This window comes from Mobula birostris, chromosome 20, assembly GCF_030028105.1.
Source record: "Mobula birostris isolate sMobBir1 chromosome 20, sMobBir1.hap1, whole genome shotgun sequence".
NCBI lineage: Eukaryota > Metazoa > Chordata > Chondrichthyes > Myliobatiformes > Myliobatidae > Mobula > Mobula birostris.
The window spans coordinates 60,353,308-60,374,264 of record NC_092389.1 but is presented as its reverse complement, the minus strand read 5'-3'; the positions used below and the strand labels follow the sequence as shown (position 1 = coordinate 60,374,264).

General features: G+C 45.7%; 2 protein-coding genes and 1 pseudogene across 2 annotated transcripts in view; 2 read left to right on the top strand and 1 right to left on the bottom strand.

Moving 5' to 3' along the window:
• LOC140185019 (uncharacterized) overlaps window positions 1-20,957 on the bottom strand; it is a 777,523-nt gene that overhangs the window by 411,107 nt on the left and 345,459 nt on the right. The window lies entirely within an intron of this gene.
• The window catches only part of LOC140185475 (uncharacterized), a 240,726-nt gene that overhangs the window by 64,652 nt on the left and 155,117 nt on the right, over window positions 1-20,957 (top strand). The gene's annotated exons all lie outside the window — the stretch shown is intronic.
• Window positions 125-16,710, top strand: LOC140185277 (zinc-binding protein A33-like; annotated as a pseudogene).

The window sequence follows — 20,957 nt, the reverse complement described above, 5'->3', positions numbered from 1 at the left end:
CGGATTTTGAGTCTGTGACCCCTGGTTCCACACCCCAGCGGGATGAAACATCAGTCCTGCTCCCACCCTGTCGATATCCTGTGAGACTGTGGGTGTCTCTTACCCCTCTCATTCTGAGACAGGCCCAGTGAGATCACCTCTAATGTCACTAATTTTGATCCAAGCCCAGTACGGTGATTGGTTGTGGGAGCATCTCAATGAACGGCAAGTGAGTACGGTTATCCTGTGTTGTTCAACAGCCTGATGTTTGTGGGCTAGGAACTGTTTCCTAAACCTAGTGGTGTGAGTCCTGAAGCTCTTGTACCTTCTACCTGATTTCAGCAGCGAGTAAAGGGCCTGGTCTGGGTGGTGAGCATCTCTGATGATGGATGCTGCTCTACTCCGACAGCATTTCATATAGATGTGCTCAATGGCTGGGAGGGATTTACCGTGTACCGGGCCGAATCCAATACCTTCTGTAGGCTTATCAGGAGGGCGATCAAAATATTTTATCATCGTGACAAATCATACCTGGCTGGCGGCGAGAGGGCCGCTCCCAGTCTGATCCTTGCTGCATGGCCGGAGATCACTCGCACAGCGCACTGCCCCGAGATTACTGCAGTGGAGATGAGATGGTCACTCATCCCTTTGTGGACTGAGGACTGGCGAAGATATGTGGAGAAAGATGCAAGAGCCTGTGCCACAGCAGCTGTGTGACAGAGGCTCACTGATCTTCGGGTAAAGGAATTGCACGTTTTCTCCTTGTGAATATTTCATGGCGAATTAAGTTTCACGGTGAATCAACTTCTGGGCCCTGTCCAGATTTGTGGAAACTGGACTTCCATTGGAGTGGAGACAGAAATGGGTAAGTCAGGAATTTTCTTCAAGACTTCACAAATCAAAATAATGTTTTCCACCCTGTGACGTCGAATGTCCAGTCCTGTGTTTTTTTTTCCTGCAGGGGACTACCAGGGGAAAGGGCTTCCAATCGCAGGGCTGAGGCCTTCAGAGATTCGGCTGACGTTCTGTCGCACTGGGATTTTACGGGATGGGGTTGCTAGACCCATAACAACCCCTCCCCCTTTTGCAGCCGGGCCTGGGCTGTCCATTGCCGAGTTTTTTTTTCGGACCTGTTTAATGTGTTTCCGATCCCACCCTTGTATGGAAATCACCATGATTTGTTCCCCACTGACACAGGCAGCGACATGATGTTCATTCCCCGAGTCTGCAGCGCGTGTAGTGGACAATCGCGGTACTGCAGGGGATCAGCAGCTCCCCGAAAGTGAAAGCATTCTGAAACAGGAAGTGCTGGGAGTTAACATGGCTTCGAAAGGACAGGTCGAGAGTTTAACCGAGGAGGTAATCTGTCCCATCTGTCTAGATTTCTTCACCGATCCGGTTATCCTGGAGTGTGGACACAACTTCTGTCGCTCTTGTATCACACGGTGTTGGGAAAGGGAGGAGAGAAACTCCTGCCCGGAATGTAGAGAGGTGTTTGCTGACCGCACCCTCAGAGTCAATCGGGCCTTAGCAAATCTGGCAGAAAAATTTCGAAATCTTATCCCGAATCAGAAAGGGAAGGAAATTAAACTTCAGTGCGAGGAACATGAGGAAGAACTGAAGCTGTTTTGTGAAACGGACAAGACACTGATCTGTCTGATATGTAGAGATGCGCAGAAACACAGAGAGCACCGATTCATGCCGATTAAAGAAGCTGTTAAAAGCTACAAGGTAAAACTAACCCGGGTTTCATATTCACCCCATCCTTCCTTGTCCTGTCCTGCTTAGCACACGAGCCTCCGTCACTAGCATATTATTCTCCGCAACTTTCGCCATCTCCATCAGGATTCTACCAACAAGCACGGCTTTCCCTCCCACAGCCCATCCCACCCACTCCCCACAGCTCTCCGCTCTTTGTGGGAATCACTCTGTACGTAACTCCCTTATCCACTCGCTCCTCCCCACGGATCTACCTCCTGGCAATGACTCCTGAAAGCAGGACAAGTGCTACACCTCACTCCTACACCTCCTCCCTCGTCACCATTCAGGGCCCCAAACAGACCCAATTCCTCCCGTTCTTCTATGTTCGATTGTCCTGTAGTATTAGATTCCTTCTTCTTCAGCTCTTTACCCCCTCCACATGTTCACCCTCAGCTCCTTAATTCATCACCCTCCCCCACGTCCCCCCTCACGTTGTCTCACCCGTCACCTGTCACTTGGTTCTCATCCCCAACCTTTTTATTCTGGTTTCTGCCCCATTCCTTCCCAGTCCTAATGAAGGGTCTCATCCCGAAACACCGATTGCTCATTTACCCTTTCAGATGCTGCCTGACTCGCTGAGTTCCTCCGGAATTTTGTGTGTGATAATTGGGTTTGATCACCTGTTTCTTTTCATCCATCTTTGTTTCGATTTCCTTCGCTCTCTGACTTCCAGGATCAGCTGAAATCTTCCTTAGACTCTCTCACAAAAAAGAAATCAGACTTCCAGAAAAAGGAACAGCAACAGAAAGAGAAGATTTCCGGAGTTCGGGTGAGGCTTCCTGAGCGGAATTTCTGATATTACTGTATGGTTTTGCTCACTTTAATGTGGAATAGCAGAGTATCGCAGCTCCAGTGACCTGGGTTCGATCCTGACCTCTGGTGCTGTCTGTGTGGAGTTTGCATGTTCTCCCTGTGACCACGACAGTTTCAGACACATCCCAAGGACATGCTGGAGAAATGGTTAATTACAATTAACCCCGTGAAGGTGCGGGAGGGTGCATGTGAATCAAATGGGAGTTAAAGGGTCAGTGAGCGAGAATAAGTTTCAGGAAAACGTGAGGGGATGAGGTTGACGGGAATGTTCTCAGAACTAGCATGGTCTTCAATGGATGGAATGGTCACCTTAATGTCATAAGGAAATGCAACACAGCAATACAGTAAATTAATCTTTACCTCTCATTCGACAGAAACAGTCACACAGCGTTCAGACCCACATCACATCCCAGTTTGCTGAACTGCGCCAGATTATCACTGAGAAAGAGCAGAGCTTACTCAGGGATCTCAGGACGGAAGAGGCAACGATTCTAAATCCAATGGAGAAAAATCTTCGAGCCATTCAAAAGAATATTAGGATTATTCAGGAGGAAATCTCAAAGATAAAGGAACAGATGGATCAAAAAGACAGTGTGATATTTCTCAAGGTGAGGGATTTTATTTCAATTTATTTCTGTCGAAGGACACTAAATGAACAGTGGAATATTTGAAGTAAACAGTGGCCATTTCTAACAAATCAGTTGCCGCTGCTGGCGACCTCGCACAGTTTGCTATACTTGTATGTTGCACCTCCCGATCACTCCAATAATCATGTTCCAAAATGTCGAAGATATGTATTTGATCTTTCAGTAGCAACATACAATCTTGAAGGGATGAAACTTAAGCGTAATTAATCGTAAATTAAACTGCAACGAATTTGTCAACAAGAGGTATGCCATCCATCTGTCCGCAGCTCAAAACAGCCCAGAACAAAGTACTAATACCTCACCTTTTCCTTTTACCACACCCCACTCACGTGACTAGTTGCCATAATAACCATGTAACTCAGAATACAATGCAGAGAGAAAACAGATGCGTTGCTCCTACACACAACATTTACAAACGGCAGTAAACTGTCTCACCAGACAATTGATACAACCATTCAGTGCTACTATTGTCCCAAAACTGGACTTCCACAACTTCTGTACATCCCAGGACAGAATCCAATCTACCCTGAAACGATTTACTCTGATTATAATACAGAGCTGCTGATTGTGTCTTTGATTATCACATTAAATATTCTCTAAATCTCACATTGACACACAGTTCCAGTCACAGACTGTGAGTGTGTCTGGTGCGGTGGGTGTGAGGATCTCTCTGTCAATCACTGAGAGCAAAGAATGTCACCCACACATCAGATTTATCCGTTATATCTGGTTTCCACCAGATTACGGAAACATTCACTGACTCTACATCTTCAGAGGGATTACATCCCATTCTCCATCATAAACAAGCCAGTCGGTCCATATTCTGCTATCAATTTCACTGCTTCACAAGCCTCTTCCCACCTACCCACCACACCCAGCGACAGTGCTCTGATCTCCACGGTCCCTCATCTGTTTCTCTAGTTTACCCATGACATTCAATCTCTGCTGTTCCACTTCAACCACTCCTGTGCCAGTGAGTTCCACATCCTCTCCACTAAATTTCTTATCGGATTCATTATCAAATCCATCACTGATTTGAGTTCGCCCATCTCATCATTCTAACGCTTCATCCAGATGAAAATGCATGACGTGTCCTGTCTTCCTTGCAAGTTTCATCCTCTCAGTAATGGCCCAGCTTTCAGAGAAATACCCTGTAATTTAACCCCTGGTTCTGCATTGTCTGTGTGTGTGAGTGACTGCAGGAGTGGGAATTTTCAACCCCTGGCTCTGCATTGTCTGTGTGTGTGAGTGACTGCAGGAGTGGGAATTTTCAACCCCTGGTTCTGTATTGTCTGTGTGTGTGAGTGACTGCAGGAGTGGGAATTTTCAACCCCTGGTTCTGTATTGTCTGTGTGCGTGAGTGACTGCAGGAGTGGGAATTTTCAACCCCTGGCTCTGTATTGTCTGTGTGTGTGTGTGAGTGACTGCAGGAGTGGGAATTTTCAACCCCTGGTTCTGTATTGTCTGTGTGTGTGAGTGACTGCAGGAGTGGGAATTTTCAACACCTGGTTCTGTATTGTCTGTGTGTGTGAGTGGCTGCAGGAGTGGGAATTTTCAACCCCTGGTTCTGTATTGTCTGTGTGTGTGTGTGAGTGACTGCAGGAGTGGGAATTTTCAACCCCTGGTTCTGTATTGTCTGTGTGTGTGAGTGACTGCAGGAGTGGGAATTTTCAACCCCTGGTTCTGTATTGTCTGTGTGTGTGAGTGACTGCAGGAGTGGGAATTTTCAACCCCTGGTTCTGTATTGTCTGTCTGTGTGAGTGACTGCAGGAGTGGGAATTTTCAACCCCTGGTTCTGTATTGTGTGTGTGTGTGTGACTGCAGGAGTGGGAATTTTCAACCCCTGGCTCTGTATTGTCTGTGTGTGTGAGTGACTGCAGGAGTGGGAATTTTCAACCCCTGGTTCTGTATTGTCTGTGTGTGTGTGTGAGTGACTGCAGGAGTGGGAATTTTCAACCCCTGGTTCTGTATTGTCTGTGTGTGTGTGTGAGTGACTGCAGGAGTGGGAATTTTCAACCCCTGGTTCTGTATTGTCTGTGTGTGTGAGTGACTGCAGGAGTGGGAATTTTCAACCCCTGGTTCTGCATTGTCTGTGTGTGTGAGTGACTGCAGGAGTGGGAATTTTCAACCCCTGGCTCTGTATTGTCTGTGTGTGTGAGTGACTGCAGGAGTGGGAATTTTCAACCCCTGGTTCTGTATTGTCTGTGTGTGTGAGTGACTGCAGGAGTGGGAATTTTCAACCCCTGGTTCTGTATTGTCTGTGTGTGTGAGTGACTGCAGGAGTGGGAATTTTCAACCCCTGGTTCTGTATTGTCTGTGTGTGTGAGTGACTGCAGGAGTGGGAATTTTTAACACCTTGTAATGGTTTGGATGAAATTCAGGATGTCGATAGTCTCTGTCTATTCAGATTTGTGTTTTATTTATTTCAGGAGGAAGCTCGTCAGAACAGGAGGTAGGACATGCTCTTTACTGAAACCCTGTATGGATTTGTAAAATAGTTCAAAATTGTAGTTTATAACCAGCAGTTTAATAGTTACAGGATAAATGACGATATCCAGGAATTGCCAGTGACAGATGAGGCCCTACCGGTTGAAAAATTCGATCACCTCTATTTGTTGAACACAGTGCTGAGAGAAACACTTGATGCCATTAATCGAGGTAAAACTAACAGAGACTCATTTCTCCCTGTTCATGAGACTCAATTTAGTTCCAATTTAAAGTAAATATTGGCTGTAATAATGGGCTGAAGGGGAACTGAAGTTTATTCCACATCAACCCCACCGACTGGGAGGCATCACAGTCACATGGTCAGCTGGAGATGTCAGACCCCTGAACACACCAGCACAGGGTCACAATACAACCAATACACGGGACTGGCAGATGAACCACTGGGTCCTGATCCCAGGCCACTGTACTAACACGCCAAGACATGAGTTTGAATCCTACCACAGGAGCTGGGAAATTAATACTGATTTTATGATATTGTAGGCTGTGAAAGCAAATAACACCGTAACATACACAGACCATCAGAGTGTGACACACGGTCAAAGAGACAGGTTAAAATTCCTATTCCGTAATGAAATCTGCCGTCCTTACCCAGTCTGTCTGTTCTGGGCACTGAGCTGCCCTCTGACATGACGTCACATCAACAGTTCACAGACAGACTCCGGGGTGAGATTCCTCAGGAGGATGATCTGGGAGGGTTTGGCAGATGCTGAACCCACGGCCCACTTCATCCATCTGCTGGACTAAGATGTCTTCCTGAGCATGTCCCATCTGTGAGTGTTTGTCCCATATCCCTCTGTGTACTGTCCAAATGGATTTTAAAATATTTTAATTACATCTTTTTCTACAGCTTCTGCTGATAGTAAATTCCTTCTGCCCACTTCTCTCTCCCTTTCTTTGAGAAAGTTACCCCATAGATCGCATCCCACCTTAAATCTAAGCCCTCTGGTTCTCTACTCTTATGTCCTGGATAAGAAGATTATGTCCTTTTGTGTCTAGGCCCCTTATGGTTTTATAGAGTTGAGTAACTGAACATCCTACACTACAGGGAATTAGCCCGAGCATATCCAATCTCTCTGTTTTTAACCCGAGCCTCCCCACCCTGAAGCTTCCTGTCCAGTGTAATCACACCCCTCCCAGAGTCGGGGCAGCAGAAATGCAGACAATACCCCCAGTGTGGTCTTTCATCAACATCAAAGACCTTGCTTAAGTTCCTGTGGACAGTGTCGAATAGGCTGATGAATACAGGACTGAAGGTGTTATATTTGAATGCTCCAGTATACGGAATAAGGTAGATGATGTTGTAGCACAGGCAGAGATTGACAGGTACAACATTGTTGGCATCACTGAGTTGTGGCTGAAAGGAGATGCTGGTTGAAGCCCAACATCCAAGGATACACCTTGTGTTCAAAGGACAGGCAGGTAGGCAGAGGGGATGGGGAGGCTCTGTTGGTAAAAAATGAAATGAAATCCTTAGAGAGAGGTGACATCAGTTTGGAAGATGCAGAATCTTTGTGGGTACCGGTGCTACAGCATCAATAAGAAACGGTAAGGGTGAAAAGACTCTGATGCGAGTTATATACAGGCCTGCAAATAGTGACCTGGATACAAAAGGGATACAAATTACACCGGGAGATGGAAAAGGCATGTAAAAAGGGCAGGGTGGTAATTGGAATGGGGGATTTCAACATGCAGGTAGATTGGGGAAAATCAGGTTGGTGCTGCATCCCAAGAGAGGGAATTTGTAGAATGCCCCCGAGATGGCTTTTTCGAACAGCTTGTGGTTGAGCCCAATGGGAGAAAAGGCAATTCAGGAGTGGGATTTGTATAATGAACTAGATATGATTAGGGAGCTTAAGGTTAAATAACCCGACAGAAACAGTGATTTTAAAATGATAGAATTTACGCCGCAGTTTGAGAGGGAGAAGATAAAGTCAGATGTATCAGTATTAGAGTGGAGTAAAGGGAATGACAGAGGCATGGGGAGGAGCTAACCGAAGTAGGTTGGAAGTGGACAAGAACAGGGACGATGGCAGAACAGCAACGGTTGGAGTTTCTGGGGGCAATTCGGAAGGCACGGGATAGACACGTCCCGAATGTGAAGAAGTATTCCAAAGGCAGGATGAGGTAACTGTGTTTGACACGGGAAGTCACAGACAACATGAAAGTGAAAGAGAGGGCATACAATGTTTCAAAAATTAGCAGGATGTTGGAGAGTAAAGGTTTTGATAACCAAGAGAAAGTAACAAAAATGCAATCAGAAGAGAAAAGATATGAGGGAAAACAAGCCAACAATGAAAACGAGGACACAAAATTGTTAAGAGTAAAAGCCAGGTGAGAGTGGTATTGGACCCCTAGAAAATGAGGCCGGAGAGTTAGGAATGGGAGACAGAGACATGACAGCAGTACCTATTTAGTATTTTGTGTCAATCCTCACTGGAAGATACTGTACAAGAAGTTTATCAGAAATGAGAGTGTCAGGGGACAGAAATGAGTGTTGTTGCTGTTACTAGGGAGAAAGTACGGGGGAAGATGAAAGGTATGAAGGTAAATAAATCACCTGAACCAGTTGGACTACACTGGTGTGTTCAGAAGGAGGCAGCTGAAGAGAATGTGGAGGCATTAGTAATGATCTTTCAAGAATCACTAGGTTCTGGATCATTCAAGACGACTGGAAAACTGCAAAGGTCACTTCACTCTTTAAGAAGAGAGAGCAGGTGAGGAAGAGAAATTATCGGTGTGTTAGTCTGGATGTGGTGTGACTGGGAAGATGTTGGAGTCCAGTATTAAGGGCGAGCTTTTGGGTACATGGAGGCACATGATAAAATAGAAAAGACAGCAGGGATTCCTTTAAGGGGAAATCTTGCCCGACAAATCTGTTGGAATACTTCGAGGAGCACAAAGCCAAGATAGACAAAGAAAGATTTCAAACAGTATTGATGCCTTTGTGGTCAGGGTTTCAGAGGATATGGAAAAGGTGAATGGGTAAGTAGTGCTGTGGAAGGCAGATCAGGAAAATGGGCAAAGAACTGATCGATGGATTATCCAGTATGGAAGTCGCACGTGCATTTGGCAGAAGGAATAAAGGCATGGATGATTTTGTAAACGGAGAAATACAAAATTCTGAAGTGCAAAGGGACTTGGGTGTCCTTGTGCAGGATTTTCTAAAGGTTAACTTTTAGTCTGAGTCAGTGGTAAGATCGGCAAACTCATTGTTTGCTTTCATTCATCAGAATTAGAATGCAGGAGCAAGGGTGTAATGATGATGTTTTATAAGGTATTTGTCAGACCACACTTGGAGTATTGTGAGCAGCTTTGTGTCCCTTATATAGGACAAGATGTGCTGGCATTGGAGAGGTTCACGAGAATGATTCCCTGAATGAAAGGGTTAACATATGAGAAGTGTTTGGTGGCTCTGGGCCTGTACTCACGTGAGTTCAGAAGAATGGCTGATTTATTATCCCTCTCAACATGATTCTGCTACCTCCTCCCCATAACTTTTGACACCCTGACTCATGAAGAACCGATCAACTTCAACTTTAAATATGAAACACCAGAAAATCTGCAGATGCTGTTCCCCAAGCAACACAGGTCCTGATGAAGGGTCTCGGCCTGAGCTCACTGAAACCTACCCGGAGAGAGTGGATGTCGGGAGGATGCTTCCTATAGTGGATCGGTCGAGAACAGAAGGCACAGCCTCCGATTAGATAATGTCCATTTAGAACAGAGATGAGGAGGAATTCCTTTATCCACAGGACAGTGAATCTGCCACAGGCAGCTGTGGAGTCCAAATAATTGAGTATATTTAAAGTAGAGCAACACACACAAAATGCTGGAGGAACTCAGCAGGTCAGGAAACATCTATGGAAAAGAGTAAACAGTCAACAGTTCAGACTGAAACAGTTCATCAGTACATATGTTGCTTGAAGGTCCCTGAAAATTCCTCCCCTTTCCTCTTGAGGGGCTGTGGGCGATGGGGTTGTGGGAAAGGGGACAGAGGGATCCTCATCTCCACCTTTGTCCTCGCCAGCTTCTCGTTACGTCTACACACACAGTTCACCCACAGGCTCTCCACCCCTCCCCCACCTGGTTCTGGTTCAATCTGCCGTTTATCTCTCCCCTACTGGTTCCCATTATCACCTCCTTTACTGTCTCGAACCTTCACACTCCCCCACTCCACACTCCCCACTCGCAAATGAATGTTAACATTGAATGAAGGGCCTGTTCCTGTGCTGTACTGTTCTATGTTCTCTGTTCCCTGTTCAGAAGAATGAGACGAGATCTCAGGGAAACATGAAATTCCTTCAGGGGTCAACAGGCAGGATACAGGGAGGATGTTTCCCTGTCTGAGGAGTCAAGGGTCAGGGGTCACTGTCTGTTTGGAATTCTCAGCACCCGTAGGGAGAGGGGATTTGGGGGTTCTTATCCATTCAGTTCACAGAGCCATTGCCGTACAGCATAGAAATGTGCCCTTCGACCCATCACATCTGTGCTGACCTATTTACCCATCTACATTCATCCCATTGGCCAGCATTTGGTCAGTCTCCTTCTGTGCCTTGCCTGTTGAAGTGTCTGTCCAAGTGTCTCTTAAACACAGAGGACTGTAGGCCTGTGACCTGCAGAGGTCGGTGCTGGGGCCGGGGGTGTTTGTCATTCATATTAATGAGTTGGATGATAATGTTGGTGACATAGTTGGTAGGTTTGTGGGTGACACTAAAAGTCATGGTATAGTGGACAGGGAAGAGGGTTATCTCTGTTTACACCGGGCCCTTGATCAACTGTAGAAGTGGGTACAGTCACAATGTTTCTAAATTCATCTTGGCAGGGACGGGGATCTGTTTAAGTCCATTCACTCACCCCCTCCCCATGTTAATCCACCCCTTTCCTGCACTCGGTTGCTGTCTATTTCTATTCCTGAGGGAAGATGTCGACCTGAACCGTAGACTGTCCATCTCTCTCCACACCTCCTGCCTGACCCGCTCGGTTCCTCCAGCATTTTGTGTCTGTTAGATCGGAAAATCTCTGCTCTCCGTCCAACGAAAAATACTTGGAGAGACATTAGTTGTCCATCTACTTTCGTCGGGTCAAACCACGGGAAAGGTTCGTGTCGGTCACCAGACCGCGCCTGAGGCCTAGCGGCCTTCCCCCGATCCAATAAAAATTTAACATTTTTATGCAGAGAATGGTGAGTGCGCGGAACGGGCTGCTGGTGGTGGTGCTGCAGGTGGAAACGACAGGGTCTTTTAAGAAACTCATGAATGGCTACATGGAGCTTATAAAAATAGAGGGCCATGGGTAAGGCCTAGGTAGTTCTAAGGTAGGGACATGTTCGACACAGCTTTGTGGGCCGAAGGGCCTGTATTGTGTTCTATGTTTTCTGTGTTTCTATGTTTCACTATATTCGAGGAAGTGGAAATGCAGACAATACCCGAACTGTGGTCTATCATTGATATCATAGATCTTGCTTAAGCTCATGTGGACAGTGTCGAATAGGCTGATGAATACAGGACTGAAGGTGTTATATTTGAATGCTCCAGTATACGGAATAAGGTTGATGATGTTGTAGCACAGGTAGAGATTGGCAGGTATAACGTTGTTGGCGTCACTGAGTTGTGGCTGAAAGGAGATCCTGGTTGAAGCCCAACATCCAAGGATACACCTTGTATTCAAAGGACAGGCAGGTAGGCAGAGGGGCTGGGGAGGCTCTGTTGTAAAAAATGAAATGAAATCCTCAGAGAGAGGTGACATAGGAGTGGAAGATGTTGAATCATTGTGGGTAGAATTAAGAAACTGCAAGGGTAAAAAGTCCCTGATGGTAATTATATACAGGCCTCTAAATAGTAGCCAGGATCGAAATGGGATACAAATTACACCAGGAGATGGAAAAAAGGGCAAGGCAACGGTCAGAATGGGGGGTTTCAAGATGCAGGTAGATTGGGAAAATCATGTTGGTGCTGCATGCCAGGAGAGGGAATTTGTAGAATGCCTCCAAGATGGCTTTTTAGTAAACATTGTGGTTGATCCCAATGGGACAAATGCAATTCTGGAGTGGGACTTGTATAATGAACCAGATATGATAGAATTCACCACAGACTTTGACAGGGAGATAAAGTCAGATGTATCAGTATTAAAGGGGAGTAAAGTTAGTTACAGAGGCATGAGGAAGGGGACACGAGCAGGGATAATTGCAGAACAACAAAGACTGGAGTTGACGGTTTCAGATGAAACCCTGCATTAGAACCTGTGTTGCTTAAGGGTCCTTGCAAATTCTTCCCCTGTCCCAATGAGGGGATGCGGGTGATGGTGTTGTGGGAAAGGGGACAAAGAGATCCTCATCTCTATCTTTGTCCCCCTCCAGCTACTCGTTACGTCTACACACGCAGTTCACCCACAGGCTTTGCACCCCTCCCACACCTGGTTCTGGTTCAATCTGCCGTTTATCTCTCCACAGCTGGTTCCCATTATCAACTCCTTTAATGTCTCGAACCTTCACACTCTCCCACTCCACACTTCACACTCACAAATGAATGTTAACATTGAATGCAGGGCCTGTTCCTGTGCTGTACTGTTCTATGTTCTCTGTTCCCTGTTCAGAAGAATGAGAGGAGATCTCAGGGACACACAAAATTATTTCAGGGGTCAACAGGGAGGATACAGGGAGGATGTTTCCCCATCTGAGGAGTCAAGGGTCAGGGGTCACTGTCTGTTTGGGATTCTCAACACGGGGTGGGTGGTGGTGTTTCAGTTATTCAGTTCACTTAAAGTCACAAAGCCCTTCGTCGTACAGCATAAAAATGTGCCCTTCAACCCATCATCTCTGTGCTGACCCATTTACCCACCTACATTCATCCCAATGGCCAGCATTAGGTCAGTCTCCTTCTGTGCCTTGCCTATTGAAGTGTCTGTCCAAGTGTTTCTTAAACACAGAGGACAGGAGGCCTGTGACCTGCAGAGGTCGGTGCTGGGGCCGGGGTTGTTTGTCATTCCTATTAATGATTTGGATGATAATGTCGGTGACATAGTTAGTGGGTTTGTTAATGATACTAAAATTCATGGTACAGTGGACAGGGAAGAGGGTTATCTCTGTTTACACCGGGCCCTTGATCAACTGTAGAGATGGGTACAGGGAGAATGTTTTAAAATACATCCTGGCAGGGCCGTGGATAAGAAAAGGTGAAAGGAGTAATGGGCAAATGGGACTAGCTCACTAGAGCAAGTTGGTCAGCACAAACAAGTTGGGCCGATGGGACTCCGTGACCTCCAGTTTAAATCTATTCACTCACCTCTTTCCCATCTTAATCCATCCCTTTCCCGCACTCGTTTCTGCTGTCTATTTATTTCTATCCTTGAGGGAAGATGTCGACCTGAACCGTAGACTGTCCATCTCTCTCCACACCTCCTGCCTGACCCGCTCGGTTCCTCCAGCATTTTGTGTCTGTTTGATCGGGAAATCTCTGCTCTCCGTCCAGCGGAAAACCCTTGGGGAGACATTCGTTGTCCACCCGGTTTCGTTCGGTCAAACCACGGGAAAGGTTCGTGTCGGCCACCCGACCGCGCCTGAGGCCGAGCGGCCTTTCCCCCGATCCCCGGGACCGCGCTGTCCGAGTCTCCCCCCGATCCCCGGGGCCGCGCTGCCCGAGTCTCTCCCCGATCCCTGGGGACTCTCTAATTCTCTGCTTCTCCCCCCAGTCTCTGTCACCCTGGATGTGGAAACGGCGAGTCCGTATCTCGAGGTGTCTGAGGATCGGAAGAGTGTGAGATGGATCGCGACCTGGAGGGATCTCCCTGACACCGGGAAGAGATTCACATTCTGGGCTTGTGTGCTGGGATCGGAGGGATTCACATCGGGGAGACATTACTGGGAGGTGGAGGTGACGGGGAATCAGGTCTGGGGTCTGGGAGTCGCCGCAGAGTCTGTGGACAGGAAGGGATGGGTCAGACTGAGTCCGGAGACCGGATTCTGGGTCATCGGGCGGGATGGTGACGTGTTACATCGGTATTGTGACGTGTTCCCCTCCCCTGAGTCCCGTCTCCCTGCCGGTCCCATCCCCGGGAGGGTGGAAGTTTATCTCAGTTACCCGTCCGGGACAGTTTCATTTTACAACGCGGAGACCAAGTCCCATCTCCACACCTTCACTGGGAATAAATTCACGGGAAAACTTTATCCTTTCTTCTGGCCTCGGGATGAGAACCAGTGGCTGAGAATCTGCTCCGGTTGCACTCCGGGTCTGTAATCGAGTCGGGTCCCGGGACCGGCGTGAGGAGTAAAGTCCCTGTAAATATAAATGTCCAGAGAGTGAAATAAATCCGAAATGAGAATTATCGATCCGTTAATTTTAACTCGTTCACCGCATCCGACAACGGAACAAAAACACCGCGGATTCAGCAGCAGCCGCGGGGCGGCGGGTCCTGAGCTCCCCCGGGTCCTAAAGTCAACCCGCACAGAAACAGGTTAAATGGGACAAGTGGGGGCGGTGCTGACTGGGAGAGGGGGGTCATGGTGAATCTTGGTAAGACCATAACACACAGGAGCAGAATTAGGCCGTTCAGCCCATCGACTCCGCTCCGCCATCCTATCAGGGCTGATCCCGGATCCTACTCAACCCCATACACCTGCCTTCTCTCCATGTATTTTGATGGCCTGATCGATCAGGAAATGATCAACCTCCGCCTTAAATATACCCGCAGACTTGGCCTCCACCGCAGTCTGTGATAGAGTATTCCACAGGGTCACTACTCTCTGACTAAAAATATTCCTCCTGACCTCTGTTCAAATGGCCTCCCCTCAATGTTGAGACTGTGTCTCTAGTCAGGATATCCCCACCACATGAAACAACCTCTCCACATCCACCCTATCTGGTCCTTTCAACACTCGGTAGGTTTCAATGAGACTCCCCTTTCCTTTCTGAGATATGGGACCCAAAATGTTGATTAAACTCCAAGTACGGCCTAACTTGTGTCTTATAAAGGCTCAGCATTATCTCCTTGCTTAAATATTCTATTCCCCTTCAAAGAAAAGCCAGCATTGCATTTCCCTTCTTTACCACAGACTCAAAATGTGAAATAACCTTCTGGAACTCTTGCAGGAGAACTCCTAAGCCCCCTGCACCTGTGAATTTTCTGTCTATTTAAATAATACTGAGCAATATTATTCCTTGGACCAAAATGCATGATCATATATTTCCCAACACCGTATTCAATCTGCCACCTTTTATTTTAACCACTCCTCGAATTTGTCTAAATCCTGCTGCAATCGCATTGCTTCCTCAGCACTACCTACCCCTGCACCTATCTTTACATCATCCACAAACTTTGCCACAAAGCCATCAATTACATTATATAAATCACTGACAAACAATGTAGCAGTCCCAACACTGACCCCTGAGGAACACCACTAGTCACTGGCAGCCAACCTGAAAAAGCCCTATTTATTCCCACTCGCTGCCTCCTGCCTGTCAGCCATTCCTCTGTCCATGCCAGTATCTTTCCTGTAATACCATAGGATTTTATCGTGTTCAGCAGCCTCGTGTGTGCTACCTTATCAAAGGCCTTCTGAAAATCCAAGTAAATGATATCCACTGCCTCTCATTTGTCCACCCTCCTTTTCACTTCCTCAAAGACCTCTAAAGGTTTGTTAGGCACGGTTTTCTTTCACAGAAATCATGCTGACATTGACTTATTTTATCATTAGTCTCCAAATACCTTGAAAACCCAACTTCGATAAAAGGCTACGATACTTTCTCTACCACTGAGGTCAGGCTAACTGGCCTATAATTTCCTTTCTTTTGCCTTTCTCCCTTCTGAAATGTGCAATTTTCTATTTTCCAGTCCTCCTGGACCATGCCAGGATCAAGTGATTCTTGAAAGATCGTGACCAATGCATCCATTATCTCTTCAACATCCCTGAGGACTCTGGGATGTAGTCCATCTGGTCCAGATGACTCATCCACCTTAAGACCTTTGAGTTTGATCAGCACTTTTTCCTTTGTAACAGCAAAGTCACTCAATCCTGTTGTGTCTTCCACAGTGAAGATTGTTGCAAAGTATTCATTAAGTTCATCTGCCATTTCTTTGTCCCCCATTACGATCTCACCAGTATTATTTTCCAGTGGTCCAATATCAACTGTCATCTCCCTTTCCCTCCTTTTTTAACTGGGAAAAAATCTCTGAGTGGCCTGCTTTATATTATTGGCTAGTTTGCCTCACGTTTCATCTTTAACATTCTTATCGCTTTTTAGTTGCCTTTTGTTGGATTTTCAAAGCATCCAATAATCGAGCATCCCACTCACTTTTGCTACCTGAAATGACATTTCCTCAGGTTTTACACAGTCCTAAACTTCTCTTGTCAGCCACGGGTGCCTACCCTCGCCATTTGAGAACTTCTTCCATGTGCCAAACATACTCTAATGCAATTTAAAGCAGTGCACAGGGCCCATATGTCTAAAGATAAATTAGCCCGTTTTTATTCCCACATAAACCCTATTTGTGACAGATGTCACTCTGAGGTGGCTTCTTTAACTCATATGTTTTGATCCTGTCCTGTTTTGGAAAATTTCTGGAAAGATAGTTTTGATATTATTTCAACAGTTTTGCGTTTTGATTTACAACCTCATCCTATTAGGCAATTTTTGGTTTGCAAATGATAGAACATAGACTTTTATCCTCTTCAGTCTGTCGGATGATCGCATTTGTTACTTTAATGGGCAGAAGATCAATGTTACTGAACTGGAGGGAGACCAATCCTCCTACCACATTTCAATGGTTTTCCCAAACTATATCATGTTTAAATTTAGAAAAAATCAGAAGTGACATTTTTGATCCTTCGGTTAAATTTGAAGAGACTTGGAAACCATTTATACAACATTTTCATGTGATGTAATTTGACCTTTCCGAATCCTTCTTATTAACTTAAAATATATGAATAGAGGAGCGGAGTTGACGACAGTACTGAACGTGTTCGATTTAAGATATTGGTCTAGCCTTGTTTTGTTCCGTTTGTTTTTTTTTTGTGGGGGGGGGAGTAAGTAGTTAGATTTTTGGGGGGTTATTTGGGGGGTTTTCTGGGGGCTTTTCTTTGTATTTCTTTTTCTTTTGATTTCTTTTTTCTCTATGATTAATTATATTAAGAGTTTGGAAGTCTATTATACCTGTATTATTTGAAATCTTTTTTTGTACATTCTTAACAACAATAAGATTATTCCAATCTCTCTGTATCAATATTGTTATTCTGTTTATAATTTTGGAAAATTAATAAAAAGATTTATAAAGAAAGAAAGAACTTCTTCTGTGGGACATGTCTATCCTGCACCTTGCAAACTATTCCCAGATGCTTCAGCCACCTCTGCTCACCGTCACCCCACCAGTATCCCCCTCCAATTCACCTCAGCAAGTTCCTCTCTCATGCCTCTGTAATTCCCATTATTCCTTTGCCAGACTGATACATGTGACTTAGGTTTCTCCCATGAAATTGCAGTATGAATTCTATTATATTATGATCACTGCCTCTGACGGGTTCCTTTACTTTAAGCTCCTGAATAAGATCAGGGTTCTTGTACAACACCCAATGAAGGATGACCTTTCCCCAAGTCGGCCCAAGCACAAGCTGCTCTGAAAAGCCGTCTCGTAGGCATTCAACAAATTCCCTCTCTTGTGATCCGACTCCAACCTGATTTTCCCAATCCCCTCGCATATTGAAATCCCTCATTACAATTGTGACATTACCATTATTACATGCCTTTTCCCTCTAAATACTGTGAGTTAACTTAAAGTCATTCCCAGAACTTAATAAAGTTTTTATCTGAAAACTATCTACCCACCCAAAGATTGTACTAAGACCGCAATTGACTTTTCAGCCTCATATGGTTCACATTGAAATAGTATGTGTTTAACAGTTTCATACTGTCAACATGTACATGATACAGAATGAAATTTTCCAATTAGATACAAGGTATAATTAATCATCGTGTGGGCAATTCTAAGTTGTGTCAATACAGTTCTTTCCCTTCTTGTTTTAAGGCCTTCTTCTATAAACCCATCAGGTTTATGTATTCTGCAAAAGTGTCTGTCCTTATGTCCATTATAGAACATAGAACATAGAATAGTACAGCACAGTACAGGCCCTTCGGCCCACAATGTGTTGCTGACCCTGAACCCCTGCCTCCCATATAAGCCCCCAACTCAGATTCTTCCATATACCTGTCTAGTAGTCTCTTAAACTTCACTAGTGTATCTGCCTCCACCACTGACTCAGGCAGTGCATTCCACGCACCAACCACTCTCTGAGTGAAAAAGCTTCCTCTAATATCCCCCTTGAACTTCCCACCCCTTACCTTAAAGCCATGTCCTCTTGTATTGAGCAGTGGTACCCTGGGGAAGAGGCGCTGGCTATCCACTCTATCTATTCCTCTTATTATCTTGTACACCTCTCTCATGTCTCCTCTCATCCTCCTTCTATCCAAAGAGTAAAGCCCTAGCTCCCTTAATCTCTGATCATAATGCATACTTTCTAAACCAGGCAGCATCCTGGTAAATCTCCTTTGTACCCTTTCCAATGCTTCCACATCCTTCCTATAGTGAGGTGACCAGAACTGGACACAATACTCCAAGTGTGGTCCAACCAGAGTTTTATAGAGCTGCATCATTACATCGCGACTCTTAAACTCTATCCCTCCTCTTATGAAAGCTAACACCCCATAAGCTTTCTTAACTACCCTATCCACCTGTGAGGCAACTTTCAGGGATCTGTGGACATGTACCCCGAGATCCCTCTGCTCCTCCACATTACCAAGTATCCTGCCATTTACTTTGTACTCTGTCTTGGAGTTTGTCCTTCCAAAGTGTACCACCTCACACCTCTCCGGGTTGAACTCCATCTGCCACTTCTCAGCCCACTTCTGCATCCTATCAATGTCTCTCTGCAACCTTTGACAATCTTCTACACTGTCTACAACACCACCAACCTTTGTGTCGTCTGCAAACTTGCCAACCCACCCTTCTACCCCCACATCCAGGTCGTTAATAAAAATCACGAAAAGTAGAGGTCCCAGAACAGATCCTTGTGGGACACCACTAGTCACAATCTTCCAATCTGAATGTACTTCCTCCACCACCACCCTCTGCCTTCTGCAGGCAAGCCAGTTCTGAACCCACCTGGCCAAACTTCCCTGGATCCCATGCCTTCTAACTTTCTGAATAAGCCTACCGTGTGGAACCTTGTCAAATGCCTTACTAAAATCCATATAGATCACATCCACTGCACTACCCTCATCTATATGCCTGGTCACCTCCTCAAAGAACTCTATCAGGCTTGTTAGACACGATCTGCCCTTCACAAAGCCATGCTGACTCTTCCTGATCAGACCATAATTCTCTAAATGCCTATAGATCCTATCTCTAAGAATCTTTTCCAACAGCTTTCCCACCACAGACATAAGGCTCACTGGTCTATAATTACCCGGACTATCCCTACTACCTTTTTTGAGCAAGAGAACAACATTCGCCTCCCTCCAATCCTCCGGTACCATTCCCGTGGACAACAAGGACATAACGATCCTAGCCAGAGGCTCAGCAATCTCTTCTCTCGCCTCGTGGAGCAGCCTGGGGAATATTCCATCAGGCCCCGGGGACTTATCTGTCCTAATGTATTTTAACAACTCCAACACCTCCTCTTCCTTAATATCAGCATGCTCCAGAACATCAACCTCACTCATCTTGTCCTCACCATCAGCAAGTTCCCTCTCATTGGTGAATACCGAAGAGAAGTATTCATTGAGGATCTCGCTCACTTCCACAGCCTCCAGGCACATCTTCCCACCTTTATCTCTAATCGGTCCTACCTTCACTCCTGTCATCCTTTTTTTCTTCACACAATTGAAGAATGCCTTGGGGTTTTCCTTTACCCTACTCGCCAAGGCCTTCTCATGCCCCTTTCTTGCTCTTCTCAGCCCCTTCTTAAGCTCCTTTCTTGCTTCCCTATATTCCTCAATAGACCCATCTGATCCTTGCTTCCTAAACCTCATGTATGCTGCCTTCTTCCTCCTGACTAGATTTCCACCTCACTTGTCACCCATGGTTCATTTACCCTACAATTCTTTATCTTCCTCACCGGGACAAATTTATCCCTTTCATCCCGCAAGAGATCTCTAAACATCGACCACATGTCCATAGTACATTTCCCTGCAATAACATTATCCCAATTCACACCCGCAAGTTCTAGCCTTATAGCCTCATAATTTGCCTTTCCCCAATTAAAAAAATTCCTGTCCTCTCTCATTCTATCCTTTTCCATGATAATGCTAAAGGCCAGGGAGCGGTGGTCACTGTCCCCCAGATGCTCACCCACTGAGTGATCTGTGACCTGACCCGGTTCATTACCTAGTACTAGATCTAGTTTGGCATTCCCTTTGGTCGTCCTGTCTACATACTGCGACAGGAATCCGTCCTGGACACACTTAACAAACTCTGCCCCATCTAAACCCTTGGAACTAATCAAGTGCCAATCAATATTAGGCAAGTTAAAGTCACCCATGATAACAACCCTGTTATTTTTGCACCTTTCCAAAATCTGCCTCCCAATCTGCTCCTCTGTAATCTTTGCTGTTATCGGGGGCCTATAGAATACCCCCAACACAGTAACTGCTCCCTTCCTGTTCCTGACTTCCACCCATACTGACTCAAAAGAGGATCCTGCTACATTACCCACCCTTTCTGTAGCTGTAATAGTATCCCTGACCAGTATTACCACCCCTCCTCCCCTTTTTCCGCCCTCTCTATCCCTTTTAAAGCACTGAAATCCAGAAATATTGAGAATCCATTCCTGCCCTCGTGCCAGCCAAATCTATATAATGGCCACCACATCATAATTCCATGTATGTATCGAAGCTCTCAGTTCATCACCTTTGTTCCTGATGCTTCTTGCATTGAGGTACACACATTTCAGCCCTTTTACCTTACTACTTTTACACAGTTTATTCTGCTACTCTTTCCTCAAAGCCTCTCTGTATGTTAGATCTGGCTTTACTCCATGCACTTCTTTCACTGCTCTATCGCTCTGGGTCCCATCGCCCTCGCAAATTAGTTTAAATCCTCCTAAACCATGCTAGCAAGCCTACCTCTCGAGTTCTGGTGCAACCCACCAATCTGTACAGATCCCACCTTCCCAAGAAGAGATCCCAATGCTCCAAAAATCTAAAACTCTGCTCCCTGCACCAACTCCTCAGCCATGCATTCAACTGCCATCTCCTTCAATTCTTA